Raw genomic sequence first — 16,117 nt, 5'->3', positions numbered from 1 at the left:
AGACTAATTTCAGGGTGCTGATTCCAAATCTGATCTCAGATTTGCTCTATCACATCTCATTTTATGCTATCGGCATACCCCATTTTCATTGATTTTACCCGAAATTAACTCTGTCACATATGATTGCAAGTTGTTGCGAGTCAGTGACTGCTTTAGTGTTAATCATTTTATGTAGATATCCACATTTATTTATTTTTCTTCCGCAGTTTTTATTGAAAATATTTGATATCTCAAAAACCTGATGTGATAGACACAAACTGATGCTAGATTTGGAAGCAGCACCCCAAAATTACATTAAACCCGTTGGAATACCTTATGCCAGAAAAAGTGTGTTGACCAGTGAATTATCAATCAGGATAATACAATGATTTTCACTTTAACTTTTACTGATTATGCCTTAGTGTTATATCAGGTCTCAAAATTCAGATCTCTCCGCAGGATACAGTTCTTAAAATTTATATTATGTATGGACTTAGAAAGGCACCACTCAGACTCTTCTGTGTTAAGCAACTTTAATCTCTAAAAAACACATAACATTCTAACATGCGAACTCTTATGCTAGGAATGCCAACACAGTACTCCTGGAGATGTCCTCCTCATTGATCCGTACATTTAACCCTCAATAATTGTTTGTCAAACTGGGTAACAGAACAATTGGCTCATTCTTCAGAGTAAGGTGATCATACACAGCGACAGGAAAACGTTTTTTAATTAATGTGACAATATTCATACGAACAGTAATAAAGAAACATGTGCCTAAGCAAAGGTAGACCTCAATGAATTCATTTGTTAGATTATGCAATTAACGTAATGCCTTGGAACAATGGTGTGCGGTAGTATGCTTGCTTGTCTAACAAATGTGCATCAATTGGCTAAGGGCTTTAATACATTCGCCGGCAAGATTATGTGATGAAAAGAAAGCTTTTAACACAATTGTATCCCTGTTTGTGTGTATTCGTTTTGGGCAGCGTTCCCCACAATTCCATAACGGGTTGGAAGCGTTAAACATTTTTTGCATCAGACTTGCAGTATCTGTCAAAAAGGGGCGCTGTGGCCTTTAAAGTCGTGACCTGTTGTGCATGCGTGTGCTTGCTGTCACCATGTATTCCGTCCTCTCATCATGGGTTGGAAGTAAAACATATATATACAGTGAGGGCAAAAAGTATTTGATCCCCTGCTGATTTTGTACGTCTGAAGACCTGTCGTGGAGTCACAACACTGCATCACTGGCCAAAAAAGCCCAACAGCGCCTGTACTTTCTCCGCAAACTGAGAAGAGCAGGAGCCCCGCCCCCCATCATGCACACCTTCTACAGAGGCACCGTTGAGAGCATCTTGACGAGCTGCATCACCGTGTGGTACGGCACCTGCACCGTGTCCTGCCGCAAGACTCTGCAGCGCATAGTGAGAGCAGCTGAGAGGATCATTGGTGTCTCTCTCCCCCCTCTTCTGGACATTTATAACACCCGCATCACCAGCAAAGCAATCAAGATTGCAGGTGATCCCACCCACCCATCTCACAGCCTCTTCAGCCTGCTGCCGTCAGGCAGGAGATTGCGGAGTCTTCGGGCCAAGACCAGCAGGCTCAAAGACAGTTTCTTTCACCAGGCTGTCAGGAGACTCAACTCCCTCCCTGCTCTACCATCACTCCCCTCCTCAGCCCACCCTCCCCCCTTTGCCCCCTGACCCCAACCCCCACACACACATTCACTCGTACATCCTGATCTCTGGACTGCACATTGCACTACATCGCACTACCACACCAGTTTAAATATCTTATTTCTTTAAATACTTTATTTAAATAATATTTTACATTTTATAATTCTTGACTGTTGTTTATTTTAAGTCTATTACATTTTTGATTATTTATCTTGTGTTGATCGCCGATTGTTTATTGTTTATTTATGTCTGTTAATTGTGATTCATTTTTTAATTGCTTGGTTGCACCGTGGGACCAAGAGAGAGGACTGTAATTTCATCTGTTGTATGTTATGCATGTAACACACTTGACAATAAAGTGACTTTTGACTTTTTTTTGACTGACAAAGAAATGATCAGTCTATAATTTTAATGGTAGGTTTATTTGAACAGTGAGAGACAGAAGAACAAAAAAATCCAGAAAAACGCATGTCAAAAATGTTATAAATTGATATAGAACTACCCAACCCACAGGTCTGCAAATACTGAATTGAGGGTTCAACTTCACATTCTTTCATTAAAGGCCTGTGACAAAGGTGAATCTAGTGGGGCATCATTGTCTCAAGCATACACATCTACCGGGTCTCCATTTGACTTTGTTTTGTCTAAGAAGTCCACCCACACCTCAACTTCCACAAACTGCTGAGAGTTGCCTCGCTCTGCCTCAGTCAGAATTCTCCTCCTGCTTCACGTTGCCTCCATCGATGTGAAGGTACGATTTTGGAGTTGAATCTTCATCCTCACATTTTACCTTCACATCTTCGCTCTTCACCTTCACATTTTACCTTCACTTCTTCGCTCTTCACTATCGCCTCTTCACATTTCACCTTGATACATTTCATAGTGTCCAAGCTGGAATGTACTTCTGGTTCTTTTTTCAGGAGGGATGGGCTCATTGCAGCACTTTGACTTTCACAAGTCGATTTCAGACGACACTCCTTGGGGATCTTCTGATACCTGTATGTTCTCTGGTGTCGATGAAAATCTGATGCCCATGCAAATGCCTTCTCACAGAGAGCGCACTTGAAGGGTTTCTCCCCTGTGTGCATTCTCTGATGTCTTTGAAGATGTGATGAATTTGCAAATGCCTTCTCACACACAGTGCACTTGAAGGATTTCTCCCCTGTGTGCGTTCTCTGGTGACTCTGAAGATGTGATGACTTTGCAAATGCCTTCTCACACACAGTGCACTTGAAGGGTTTCTCCCCTGTGTGTATTCTCTGGTGTATTTTAAGAAGTGATGAATCTGAAAATGCCTTCTCACACAGTGCACTTGAAGGGTTTCTCCCCTGTGTGCGTTCTCTGGTGTATTTTAAGATGTGATGACTCTGTAAATGTCTTCTCACACAGTGCACTTGAAGGGTTTATCTCCTGTGTGTGTTCTTTGGTGGCTCTGAAGATGTGATGACGTTGCAAATGCGCTTCCACAGACATTGCACTTTAAGGGTTTCTCTCCTGTGTGCGTTCTCTGGTGTATTTTAAGATGTGATGACTCTGTAAATGCCTTATCACACAGTGCACCTGAAGGGTTTCTCTCCCATGTGTGTTTTTTGGTGTTTTTTAAGATTTGATGACTTTGCAAATGCCTTCTCACAAACAGTGCACTTGAAGGGTTTCTCTCATGTGTGCATTCTCTGGTGGTCATGAAGAATTGATGATTCTGTAAAAGCCTTTTCAAACATAGTGCACCTGAAGGGTTTCTCTCCTGTGTGTGTTCTCTGGTGGTTCTGAAGATTTGATGACTTTGCAAATGCCTTCTCAGACACACTGCACTTGAAGGGTTTCTCTCCCATGTGTGTTCTTTGGTGTTTTTGAAGATATGACTTTGCAAATGCTTTATCGCACAAAAGGCACCTGAAGGGGTTCTCTCCCCTGTGTGTTATCTGGTGTCGTTTCAGAGGAGATGAACCTGAAAATACCTTTACACACAAACTGCACTTGAAAAGTTTCTCTTCCGTGTGTGTTCTCTGGTGGATCTGAAGAGTTGATGACTGTGCATATGCCTTGTCACACACAGTGCACTTGAATGGTTTCTCTCCTGTGTGAGTTCTCTGGTGCTGTGTCAAACTCCCCTACGATCCTTGCTGTTTGCATGCTGGTCGCATTGTTTCCTTCTTGTACCGAGCTGCGCCGAGTCCCTTTGCTCCATCAGACCAATTCTGCTGAGGAAGAGTCAGATGAAGCGTCAGCTGCAGACAGAAAAACATATCCACACCATCTACATCAGTATCAAGGCACAGAAGAATGCATATATACACAGTCACATATGACTTTCATATCTAAACTTATTCATATATTCATGATATAGTGAAAATAATTCCCCAATTCATCACGCGGGCTGTTAAGGTACACAATGAGAGGGCCAATGGTCATAAATATGCCTGGATGCTCTAGTATCTTCAAAATGAATGTTTACCCAAAACTCAAAGCACACAATTTCGGCTGTCTAGCTATGAAAGGAATATTTAAGAAAAATTCAGCTATAATAGCAAAGTGTGTTGAAAATAATACTATTTGTATTATGCAGAAATACATAAATTAATAACTATGGGAACCTCATTTGCCAGTTGTTTTTTTACCCTTCTATCTGGCAACAAAACTGACACCTTTTTACAAGGAGTCATGTTTGTATAGACCGCAATACCTGCAGTCATAATACAAACAAAAGACATAACTCTGATGTGCACTGTCCTTGAAGTTGATTGGTCCACACCCGAGACAGCTTTCCTTAGAGCCTAGTCTCACCTGGGTTGGACCAGATGACGCAAAAAGGCACACAACTCAAAGACAATGCACCATCAGAGTATGAGAGCTCGGGGCAAGCATCTACACTATGGGAACCTGATTTGCCAGTAAAAATGTGATAATTGTTTTTTACCCTTCTATCTGGCAACATAACTGACACCTTTTTACAAGGAGTCATGTTTGTATAGACCGCAATACCTGCAGTCATAATACAAACAAAGGACATAACTCTGATAATGTGCACTGTCCTTGAAGTTGATTGGTCCACACCCGAGACAGCTTTCCTTAGAGCCTAGTCACATGGGTTAGACCAGATGACGCAAAAAGGCACACAACTCAAAGACAATGCACCATCAGAGTATGAGAGCTCGGAGCAAGCATCTACACTATGGGAACCTCAGAGTTATGTCTTTTGTTTGTATTATGACTGCAGGTAATGCGGTCTATACAAACATGACTCCTTGTAAAAAGGTGTTAGTTTTATTGCCAGATAGAAGGGTAAAAAAGCAATTGTCATATTTTTACTGGCAAATAAGGTTCCCATAGTGTAGATGCTTTCCCCGAGCTCTCATACTCTGATGGTGCATTGTCTTTGAGTTGTGCGCCTTTTTGCGTCATCTGGTCCAACCCATATGAGACTAGGCTCTAAGGAAAGCTGTCTCGGGTGTGGACCAATCAACTTCAAGGACAGTGCACATTATCAGAGTTATGTCTTTTGTTTGTATTATGACTGCAGGTATTGCGGTCTATACAAACATGACTCCTTGTAAAAAGGTGTCAGTTTTGTTGCCAGATAGGTGTATTAAACCAATTATCATGGCAAATGAGGTTCCCATAGTGTAGATGCTTGCCCCGAGCTCTCATACTCTGATGGTGCATTGTCTTTGAGTTGTGCGCCTTTTTGCATCATCTGGTCCAACCCATGTGAGACTAGGCTCTAAGGAAAGCTGTCTCGGGTGTGGACCAATCAACTTCAAGGACAGTGCACATTATCATAGTTATGTCTTTTGTTTGTATTATGACTGCAGGTATTGCGGTGTATACAAACATGGCTCCTTGTAAAAATGCGTCAGTTTTATTGCCAGATAGAAGGGTAAAAAAACAATTATACATAAATTAATGTTCAATCGAAATCTTAATTTTTGGAGCTTTCGTGACTGCAGGAATTATTCTTTGGTTCTTTCGGTTAAGTCACGTCTAAAGATAAAATAATAAATTAAAAAAATAGCGACGTTTCGATTGCAACACAAGCAATCATCATCAGGCATAAAAGAAATAGCAACAAAAATCTAACTAGAAAACTATAGACAGACATACAAGCAGACAGACATCACAAGGACACAGAGAGAGGACACATATCGGCACAGAGAGAGGGGTCGTTTCTGTGACGGTCCCTTAAATATAGAGAGGGGGGGGGCGGGGACGGAGAGAGGGAGGGGGCAGAGAAAATTAGCATATCAGTGAGTGAACGGCAACATGTTGCTGCTGCGCAAGTAAGATGACGACGTGGCACGGCACGCAAGCTTGAAAATTAGGAGAAAGGCACACTAAAATTAAATAACCTCGCAAAATATCGAAATGTGATGTAATGCAACACAGAGAGTCGGTCAACACACAATTAACGCATAGCCTGGTTGATTACGTATTTCAAAGATTGCTAAGTTAGAATTTAAGTGTGAAAATTCCAAAGAGAGGACACAGGCAGAGAGAACAAATAGCCAGAGAGAGAAAAAAGATAAGCTTAACTTCCCCGTAGAAGTGGTTCAATCTTAATTTTTGGAGCTTTCGTGACTGCAGGAATTATTCTTTGGTTCTTTTGGTTAAGTCACGTCTAAAGATAAAATAATAAATTAATAAACGTCGCTATTATTTTAATTTATTATTTTATTATTTTATCTTTAGACGTGACTTAACCGAAAGAACCAAATAATAATTCCTGCAGTCACGAAAGCTCCAAAAATTAAGATTGAACCACTTCTACGGGGAAGTTTTAAGCTTATCTTTTTTCTCTCTCTGGCTATTTGTTCTCTCTGCCTGTGTCCTCTCTTTGGAATTTTCACACTTAAATTCTAACTTAGCAATCTTTGAAATACGTAATCAACCAGGCTATGCGTTAATTGTGTGTTGACCGACTCTCTGTGTTGCATTACATCACATTTCGATATTTTGTGAGGTTATTTAATTTTAGTGTGCCTTTCTCCTAATTTTCAAGCTTGCGTGCCGTGCCACGTCGTCATCTTACTTGCGCAGCAGCAACACGTTGCCGTCCACTCATTGATATGCTAATTTTCTCTGCCCCCTCCCTCTCTCCGTCCCCGCCCCCCCTCTCTATATTTAAGGGACCGTCACAGAAACGACCCCTCTCTCTGTGCCGATATGTGTCCTCTCTCTGTGTCCTTGTGATGTCTGTCTGCTTGTATGTCTGTCTATAGTTTTCTAGTTAGATTTTTGTTGCTATTTCTTTTATGCCTGATGATGATTGCTTGTGTTGCAATCGAAACGTCGCTATTATTTTAATTTATTATTTTATTTTTAGACGTGACTTAACCGAAAGAACCAAAGAATAGTTCAATCGAAACTTCGAGGTGGAAGCCAGGCTCAGATTTGCTTGAATGCTCGGATGAACAGATCTAACTTCAGCTGCATATGTGCTGAGATATTTTCCTGTTTCCATTCTTACAAAAAGTCCCAGAGGAAAACTAAATTAAACTATTGTTTTGATTTAACCTACATGTTCAAAAGTTAATATACTTTACTGCAAATACAAACTTGACACTGTCACACACCGGCATGGTACAAAGGTGGTGTGTCCAGAACCATGCCTGGCCACCTTCATCTGCTCAGTATTAATGCTTCCTCACACTTCACCATGTAATTAATTCAAGATGAATCAACATAGCAAGGCCCACAATAAGTTCAGTTTTCACTTACACTATGTAACACGATTTTTGCCTCATGGATGGCTAGTGCGATTTTTTTTATTGGTTATGCCCACACACTTTCCTTTTGTGACCAGGACTTTATGTTAAGCAATGACACAAATGCACACATTTTCTCATTGAAAATAGGTAAATTTCAAAATATCACTGTCCTGGTCACAAAAGCAAAGTTTGTGGGGAATAATAGCCATTTTCTGTACTTTTGAGGCATAAGCAATTAGAAAATAACACTTACTATGCAGGGACAATTTTTTTTTGTTACGCAGTGTTATCAATCATGTTTGCCGTTGGCAATAATCAAACTAATTGTAGAGTTTATAATGCAGTGAAATAACTGCGCTACAGCTCCCCACAAAGATAAACTCTTAAATACACATGCATTTCACATGGATCATTAACATCTTACCTATACAAGTAATTTTTGTCTGTTTTTCTGTCCGTCTGTCTGTATACGAAACTTGTGACGGATTTGACTCACGAACCGTGGAGTTTTGTTTAAAAAAAGTACCCGGGTACCATGCGATAAGCCCCGTGGTGAGCCAGCGCTAATCGTATTTTGCGTCCGTCAACTTTAAAGTAGTTAAATTAACAATTTAGTATGAGAATAGGTTTTCCTATTTTTTTTCTGGCAACAAAACTGGTGTTAAGAAGTTAAAACACCAAACTGAAACCTTTGCAATTAACCACATATATTTGTGGTCAAAATGCAAAAAAAAACATGCTCTGATAGTATATGCATTGTCATAATAATAGAGTTCCCCTTTTTTCTGGCAACAAAACTGAAACCTTTTTACAAGGAGCCATGCGTGCATTAACCACAATACTTGCAGTCAAAATGCAAACAAAAAAACACTGATAATATATTAATTGTCCTTGAAATTGATTGGTCCACACCAGAGACAGCTTTCTTTAGAGCCTCGTCTCAATTGGTGCTAGACCAGATGACGCCAAAAGACGTACAGCTCAAAGACAATGCACTATCAAAGTAATGAGGGCTCGGGGTAAGCATCTACATCATTAGACCTCCTTTGCCAGTACCAAAATATAATAATAATAATAGGGTTGTTCTACCTTTTTTTCTGGCAACAAAACTGAAACCTTTTTACAAGGATTCATATCTGCATTAACCACAATATTTGCAGTCAAAATGCTAAAAAAATCACGGATACTATATGCAATGTCCTTGAAACTGATTGGTCTACACCAGAGACAGCTTTCTTTCGAGCCTAGTCTCAAACAGTGTTAGACCAGAGGACGCCAAAAGGCGAAGGAGGTCCCATGGTATAACAATTTAGTACTATTAATGATTATATTACTACGCTGAGCGCGCGCCAAAGCACACATCTGCGCATGCGCGAGGCCGGGGGCCCTGCATGGGACTAGGCCTTATCAGAGCACTGTTAAGTACTATATTCTTGGTTCTTTCGGTACAGTCACGTTGATAGAAAAATCTTAATCAAAAAATAAGTTAATTAAAATCGAAATAGTAAAAATAAAAAGAAACACTAATGTAGGCCTGGTTCTTAATCGGAGTTAAGTGTACTGGCAGTCTATATTGTAGACTATGTTTAGGGACAGCCTAGCTCTAATCTCAGAGAGAATAAGATTGCTCCAATTTTAACTTGATAATTTAGACAAGACTCTCTTACAATCACACTTAGCATTAACAGATAAAATGTCATAAAAACTGATTGGGACCATATAGATAACATGATAGTTTATTCAGCTACTTCAATGTCAACTAAATGTAAAGTTAACTTTATTGCTAAATTAAACCTCCTGTCAAAAAAGAAGCCCAAGCCACACATTAAAAAGTCACATGTTAACAAGATTTTTATCAATCAGAGTAACAGCCCAATTTCCGACAGCCGAAAATCGGTAATAGCTAAAGGGTTGAATTTCACAGTCTCCCCTAAACACATCCCAGTGTGTGATATCATTGCCCAGGTCGACATAGCCCTCAAAGGTTTGGGACACATCCTGGCAGACATTGCAAGATCTGAAATCGCTGCAATCCTCAAAAACGCGAAGAAACCCGTTAGCAACATCAGCAAGGACGAGCGTTTTGAACTCACTCAATTAAAAAAGAGAGATGACATTGTCATCCTCTCAGGCGACAAAGGCAATGCCACTGTCATCATGGATAGAACCACTTACAACAACAAAATTTAGGACCTTCTTAATGATGGTAGCTATACCAAAATCAATAGAGATCCCACCAACCGCCTAGCTAAGAAAACCAACAATATCATCACTAATTCGACTTCGCTAATCGAACCGACCAAGCAGCTCTTTCTAAAACCTTCGGCTGCTAGACCACCCAAGATTTATGGCCTTACAAAAATCCACAAAGTAGGTACCCTGCTCCGTCCTATCGTCTTCACCGTTAACTCACCCACCTACAAACTGGCCAGATTTCTGTCTGAGACCCTGCTTCCTTTCACGGGCACGACCACCTCAGCTGTATTTAACTCAGCTCACTTGGTTTCACTAATCAAGGACATCTCACTGTCTCCCGATGATTTGCTTGTCAGTTTCGATGTAGACTCCCTGTTCACCAAGGTACATGTACCTGACACCATTGCAATCATTGAAGACTTGGTCCAACAGTGACTGAACCCAGATGTACCAACTTTGGTAAGGCACTGCCTTACCAACACTTACTTCACCTGGAATGGTACATTCCACAAACAAAATGAGGGTACCCCAATGGGTTCTACCTTACTACTACAGCCAGTACACACTGCTTTAGAGTTAGTATAGCTACTACTACAGCCAGTACACACTGCTATAGAGTTAGCATAGCTACGACTACAGCCACTACACACTGCTATAGAGTTAGTATAGCTACACAAAGTGTAGTATAGCTACACTTTGTTGTGGGCAGGTCGCTTCTGAAAACAAGAGCGGTATAGCAGCTGAAGTGGGCTTGACCTGGTAAGATAAAAAAAACTGTAGAAATATTTAAAAGAAACAAAGTTTCAAAGTAGTGAGCCAGATGAAGACAAATTAAACTTAAGCAGAGAATTAAAGCAAATCCAATCAGGCGAGGGCAGGAGGCAAGGCCCCGCATGGGTAGGCCCCGCGTTGTAATGTTCCAACCTGGACATCGATTCCATCCTCGCTGCTACTCAATTGATATCCCTACGAGAGGAGCGAGGCTCTACCTGGGTAAACAACAACAACAACCACCACGACAACAACAACCACGATGTGAACTTCTCACCTCGGATCTCAGTGAGCGCGCGCGCGGAGACCGGCAGCTTCCTGGTGTCTCGTGACGTCACGCGGCAGCAGGTTACATGACGTCACTAGCGGGGTAAACCTCCCCCTCACGCCGATGAGGTAATGCAGTGGTGACGTCAGAGAGCGGGGTTAGAGTTTAAGTTTATTAAGATTCCATTGATCCATCTATTGAACATTGACCCTTTGGGTGCGCGAGCTCAACAACGTGAACATTGTGTGTACAAACTGTGTATACAGTGTGTGTGTGTACAAACTGTGTGAACAGTGTGTGGGGCCGTCCATAAATGACGTCACGCAACTGGGGAGGGGACGGTCAGACATTTGTGACGATTTGTGACGATGGGGGGGGGGTGTGATAAATGTGACGTCACATCAAAATGCGCAACTTAAATAAATATAGACAACACGTTCGACTTCATTAAATAGACTTTTAATAAATGCTTTCTATTACAACATCAGAGTGTAGCGCCACATTAAATACGCACTGCAATGACAATAGTTTAAAGCGATTTGAAGCATGTTTTTTTGGGGGGTGGGCAGACCTTTGTGACGTCATATTTGAGGGTGGGGGTGTCTGACTTTTTGTGACGTCGTGTGACGACGGGGGGGGGGGGTCAAAAGCGTCCAAAATCGCGTAACGTCATTTATGGACGGCCCCTGTATACAAACTGTGTACACACACACGGTGTGCGCGCACACACCGTGTTTGTGTACACTGTTAGCACACTAGGAGGCACAGGTGGTGCATCGGCCAGTCATTTCAGTTGAACCATGGCACCTGAGTCTGCCCTGTAACCTCCTGCCGGTGGGAGTTCGACACTACACGTGGCCTTAACGTGCACATAGCTTGGCACAAGCGCCATGGTGACGTCACCACCACGTATTGGCGAATGGCAGTCGTTTTTGTTAGTGTGTTTGTGTATAGTGTATAAAGTGCATGTGCAGACTATGTGTACGCTGTAAATACATTGTGTGTACACAATACGTCTACACTGCGTATGTGTACAGTGTTTGGGTGGTCCGAATCAGTCGGCGGCATTATCTTTTCATCAGCTCTACAATGCTGTGTGGAAGCTACCTGGCCTGTCGCTCCACATGAAGCACCGGGTCTTCTCGGCAACAGTCATGCCCTCCGTTCTCTAGGCATGTGAAACGTGGACCCCTCTAAATGGAACATCTGCGCTGGTTAGAAACATTGGTTGGCATGCCTACACTCAGGTTGAGGGAAGCCAAGTGGTAGCGCATTCTCTATTTATTGCAGAGGTTCAAGGTTCAAATCCGACAGGCGCCCCTGGCTACTCCAGTAACCTCAACCAAAATATGCACCGTCTGCTTAAAGAGTGGATGTAAAAATACTATTGTGTCATTCAAAACACATAGGTATTTGCATGTTGGTGTCATTGTACAAATTTGGGAAATTCCAAATATTATCCAGAAAATGCACAACTGAGATTACACATTAATTATCACCCCTGACTGACAGACTCATGTCCACATGCAGGCTAGTGCTGGGCCACCTTATGCCACACAGAGGCAGTTGCCACTTAGGGGTGCTCTTCGAGTGTTTGTGATGAGATATGATACAAAACTCCGAATTGCTGAGGCAATTAAGCAAGTTTAACACGTAGGCTTTCGCGACCAATATCATCCATAACATTTTTTTTGGGTTAGATCGCGTAAATGTAATGCGAGCAAGGACAGGGTGGGCGCTGCCTCCGCACCACTCACGCGGGCCGGAGTATAGGGGAGGGGGAGCCTGATCGTCGGGGTGAGTGGGGGCGGAGTCAGGGTCACGTGAGGAGGAGGAGTCAGGGTCACGTGAGGAGGAGGATATAGGGTGAGAGCCGGAAGGGGATCGGGAGTCGAGAGTGAAGATAGAAGCCACGCGGCGTGCTGGCGGAGGAGTGGCACCATTTGCCACGTGGTTGGAGTCACGGCACCGTCGGCCAGCGGTGTACGTGGAGCAGCGGAGTGGCTGCAGAGTGTGCGGGAGCACACGGGCAGCGGTGTGGCTGCAGAGAGAGCGCAGGACTCGAACGGCGTGCGGGGCACGCGAGGGAAGAGGTGCGGGTCCGACCGGGGATATCGCGGGGTGCGAGACAAGAACCCAATAAAGGACAGACGGAGACCTACATCGCCTAAGAGTCCTTTATTACGTAAATATAAATGCGCTCTCTCTAGTCGTCTAGCCTAACCTAAATACAACCCTGACGGTGTAACACCAATGGCGCTGACCGAGATAACCAACAACTATCCAGCCGCACAATATCTAGCGAAGATGACAGCAACTACGATACGAGCCCACTGCCAGAACCGGCAGCGCTGAGCTCCCGCTCTCAGCTGCTTTAATTGTACCCAGCGTGGCCTGGCTCCGCCCTGGTCGCGCCTTTCTTCTTGAACCCTCTAGCAGGCTCCAGGGGCTTCCAGATAGGGTCTTCCATGACGCTTGCCCCAGTTCCTCCGCCCTGTCGACACAATCGTGTAAATGCTCACCGGCGTGTGTACTGTTTGTCCACCGCTGTTGCCGTTGCAACTGCAACCGGTGGACAGGCAGAGCAACCCAAACCCCGAGGAACACCACCAACACGAAAAAACAATTTACCCCAAAAAAAAAACCTTGGTTGCAACACTTCCCGCGACCATACAGCACAACCGCAGCATCTCCCGCGAACCATAACCACGTAGCGCAACCCCGGCGCCCCCCGCGGACCGCCAACAAAAAGAACAACCCGCGGCAACCCCCCACAAACCGCCAACACGCAGCGCAACTGCGGCATGGGCAAGAACCCCATCAGGGACCACATAACCGTGACGGCCCCCCCCCCACGAGAACCGATAACACAAGCCAAACAATATACACAACCCCCCCGAATCCCACCTTACAAGGGAGAGTCCGCCTTTACCAGAACATAGCTCACATGAGCCGGCCCTCGACACTGGTCACCCCCGCCTTGGCAGCGGTTTGCACTCCATGGGATTCCGAGGAATGGGAACAAAAAAACAATGGCCTAAGGGCACGGCCCATCCCTGAAATCTGCAGTAGCATCTAATCAGATCCAGCCCCTGACACTTTGCACACGGCAGTCACGGAAAACATCATGGAGCTTGAGAAAATGTTACCGGCAGGTCGGAGTGCTACGGTGGCGGCACCCTGCTGACACCCCGGCATTCTATGGCGATGTGGCTCAGCTGACCACACCTGAAACATTTGGCCGTGGGACCCCAGGGCGGAGGGGGCTTCCCCGGTTGCCAACCCACCCGCGGGGGACTTCTCCCGTGCGTCCCCAGGCCGCACACCACAGCCACCATGTCCTCCTCCCGCCACGGCCAAGCCTCCACTTTGGGCCAATGCTGGCAGGCCTCGTGGCCCTGAATTTCCCAGGCCACCTTCAAGGACGTGATCCCCAAGCCTTCCTCTGTAGGGCAGGACGATCCCCGACTCCCGCGCCACCAGTCTTTCCACCACCAAGGAGTCGAGCGCCATCTCACCCGTCTGGGGGTACGCGGTCTGCCCCAGCACCAGCAGCGCCTCCCGGAAAGTGAAGGGTGTCTCGGCTTCCCCTCGCTTCTACTGGAGAAATCTCGTGCGGGCATCGCACGGGAGGCCAAAAATATCCCCTTGCAGCGCCATTAACTCCAGCGCCCCTCCAGCGCTGTCCCGCGCTCTTCGCAAAATAGCACCCACCAGCCATGCCAAGCCCTCCACGGGCAAAATGGCACCCACCACATGCGCGGTCTCCGGCCCAGGCTCCTCCGCTATCTCAGAGACGGGGATTGCCGTCAGGGTCCCCTCGCGACTCCTTTACACGCCGCTGGTTGTGGAGCGACTCCCGCGCTTCCCCGCGCTCCCCTCAACACGGTGGTCCTCGGCCATGCCGCATGCTCGGTGCATGACCGCGGAGGATCGGGCTCCTCTCTCGCCAATTTTCCGCCACTCTTCCGCCGATCCGCAGCCGCTCTCTCCGCCAATGGGCTTCGTAACCGGGTTCCCGTGGCTGCCGGAGAGATGAATGTTTCGCCATTCCCATCCTCCAATGACACTATAGGTGGGTTCTTTCTTCATCCCACTCCTAACAAAAGTTGTAGTGTCATCATTGCGGGAGACAAGGTTTCTAAGGGGGCACCTTTATTAATACCTTCACAGTTTAACACGTAGGCTTTCACGACCAATATTATTCATAATCAACATTTCTGGGTTTAGATCGCGTAATTTATAAATGTCGTAACCCTCCACCACCCGACATGGCCAATCAGTAAAAAAGTGTCACGTTGACAAAAGACAAATAGTTCACTGCATTAGCCCACCGGTGTGTTGAAGCATGAAACCACAACATTTACAATTTGAGTACGACGTTTCACTGGATGCAATCCTTGGGGATCTTCTGATGCCTGTGTTCTCTGGTGATTTTTAAGAGCAGGTGAACCTGAAAATGCCTTCCCACATACACTGCACATGAAGGGTTTCTCCTATGTGTTCTCTGGTGGATCTGAAGAACTGATGACCGTGCAAATGCCTTTTCACAGTACTTTCTTTGGTGTTCTTTTAGTCTTATTAAATAATCTCAAACACAACTGTCGGCAGTGGCAGTACATGCTTGTCAAGGACATTCAATTGGTTTTGTTAACGTTGAAGTGTTGTATAAAACGAATTATTACTGGACAAGACTAATTAGATAATCCATTGAAATTGAGCGAAATACAAATAACTTTAATCGCTCTGACAGCTACAGGCTTAGTGCGGCCTGGAAGCATATTATTTAAAATTATATATTACAATTCCCATTCCTTATAGGGGAAACAAATAGCAATGAACAATTGAATGATTACCAATCTCCTTATACGTATGTAGTGCCGTAGATGGGCCACGCTTACCGGCAGTGGTAGACGAGGTCCATCTGCAAGGGTGCCCCGTACCGCCAGGGGTGGGGGGGGGGGCTGCGGGGGATCTATGATCCCACGCAACGCCACCCCTCGATGGGCAAAGGGACATTAAAGGGGACCTCCCCAGCCGATCGGGACCAGTCACAGCTCAAGACCCAAGACCAGCCAGCTTAGGACCCTGGACCCCCTCGCCCCGATAGTCCTTGTAAGGGCCGGGACGCTGTGCGGGCCAGTGGTGGGAGTCTGGGACTCCCGGCTCTACGTCCTTGTAAGGGCGAGTTCCGAGGAAGCCAAGAGTGGAGACCCGCACCTTGGCTGGGTCGGGTCAGGTAGCCTCCCCTAGGGTAATTGTAGCCGGAGGACCCGAGAGCGTAGCCAGAGTAGGCTGTGTCCCTAGGCTGTGTCCCTAGGCTGTAACAGAGGACTGTTGGAGTGTGGTATCGTAATACAGTAATCCCTCGCCACTTGGCGGTTCAAGTTTCGCGGCCTCAGTGCATCGCGGATTTTTCGAACTGATTTAAAGGCCTCATTATACCTGTGCAGTAACACCATCATCATCATTCATCATCACATTTATCGAACTGCACAGGTCTGTCATCGTCGTCGTCA

At 45.0% G+C, this 16,117-nt stretch overlaps 1 pseudogene; it reads right to left on the bottom strand.

Moving 5' to 3' along the window:
• Nucleotides 1–1,703: 1,703 nt before the first annotated feature.
• Nucleotides 1,704–15,082, bottom strand: LOC144953593 (uncharacterized; annotated as a pseudogene).
• Nucleotides 15,083–16,117: the final 1,035 nt, after the last annotated feature.

This window comes from Lampetra fluviatilis, chromosome 78 (assembly GCF_964198595.1).
Source record: "Lampetra fluviatilis chromosome 78, kcLamFluv1.1, whole genome shotgun sequence".
NCBI classification, from domain to species: domain Eukaryota; kingdom Metazoa; phylum Chordata; class Hyperoartia; order Petromyzontiformes; family Petromyzontidae; genus Lampetra; species Lampetra fluviatilis.
This window is presented reverse-complemented; position numbering and strand designations above follow the sequence as displayed.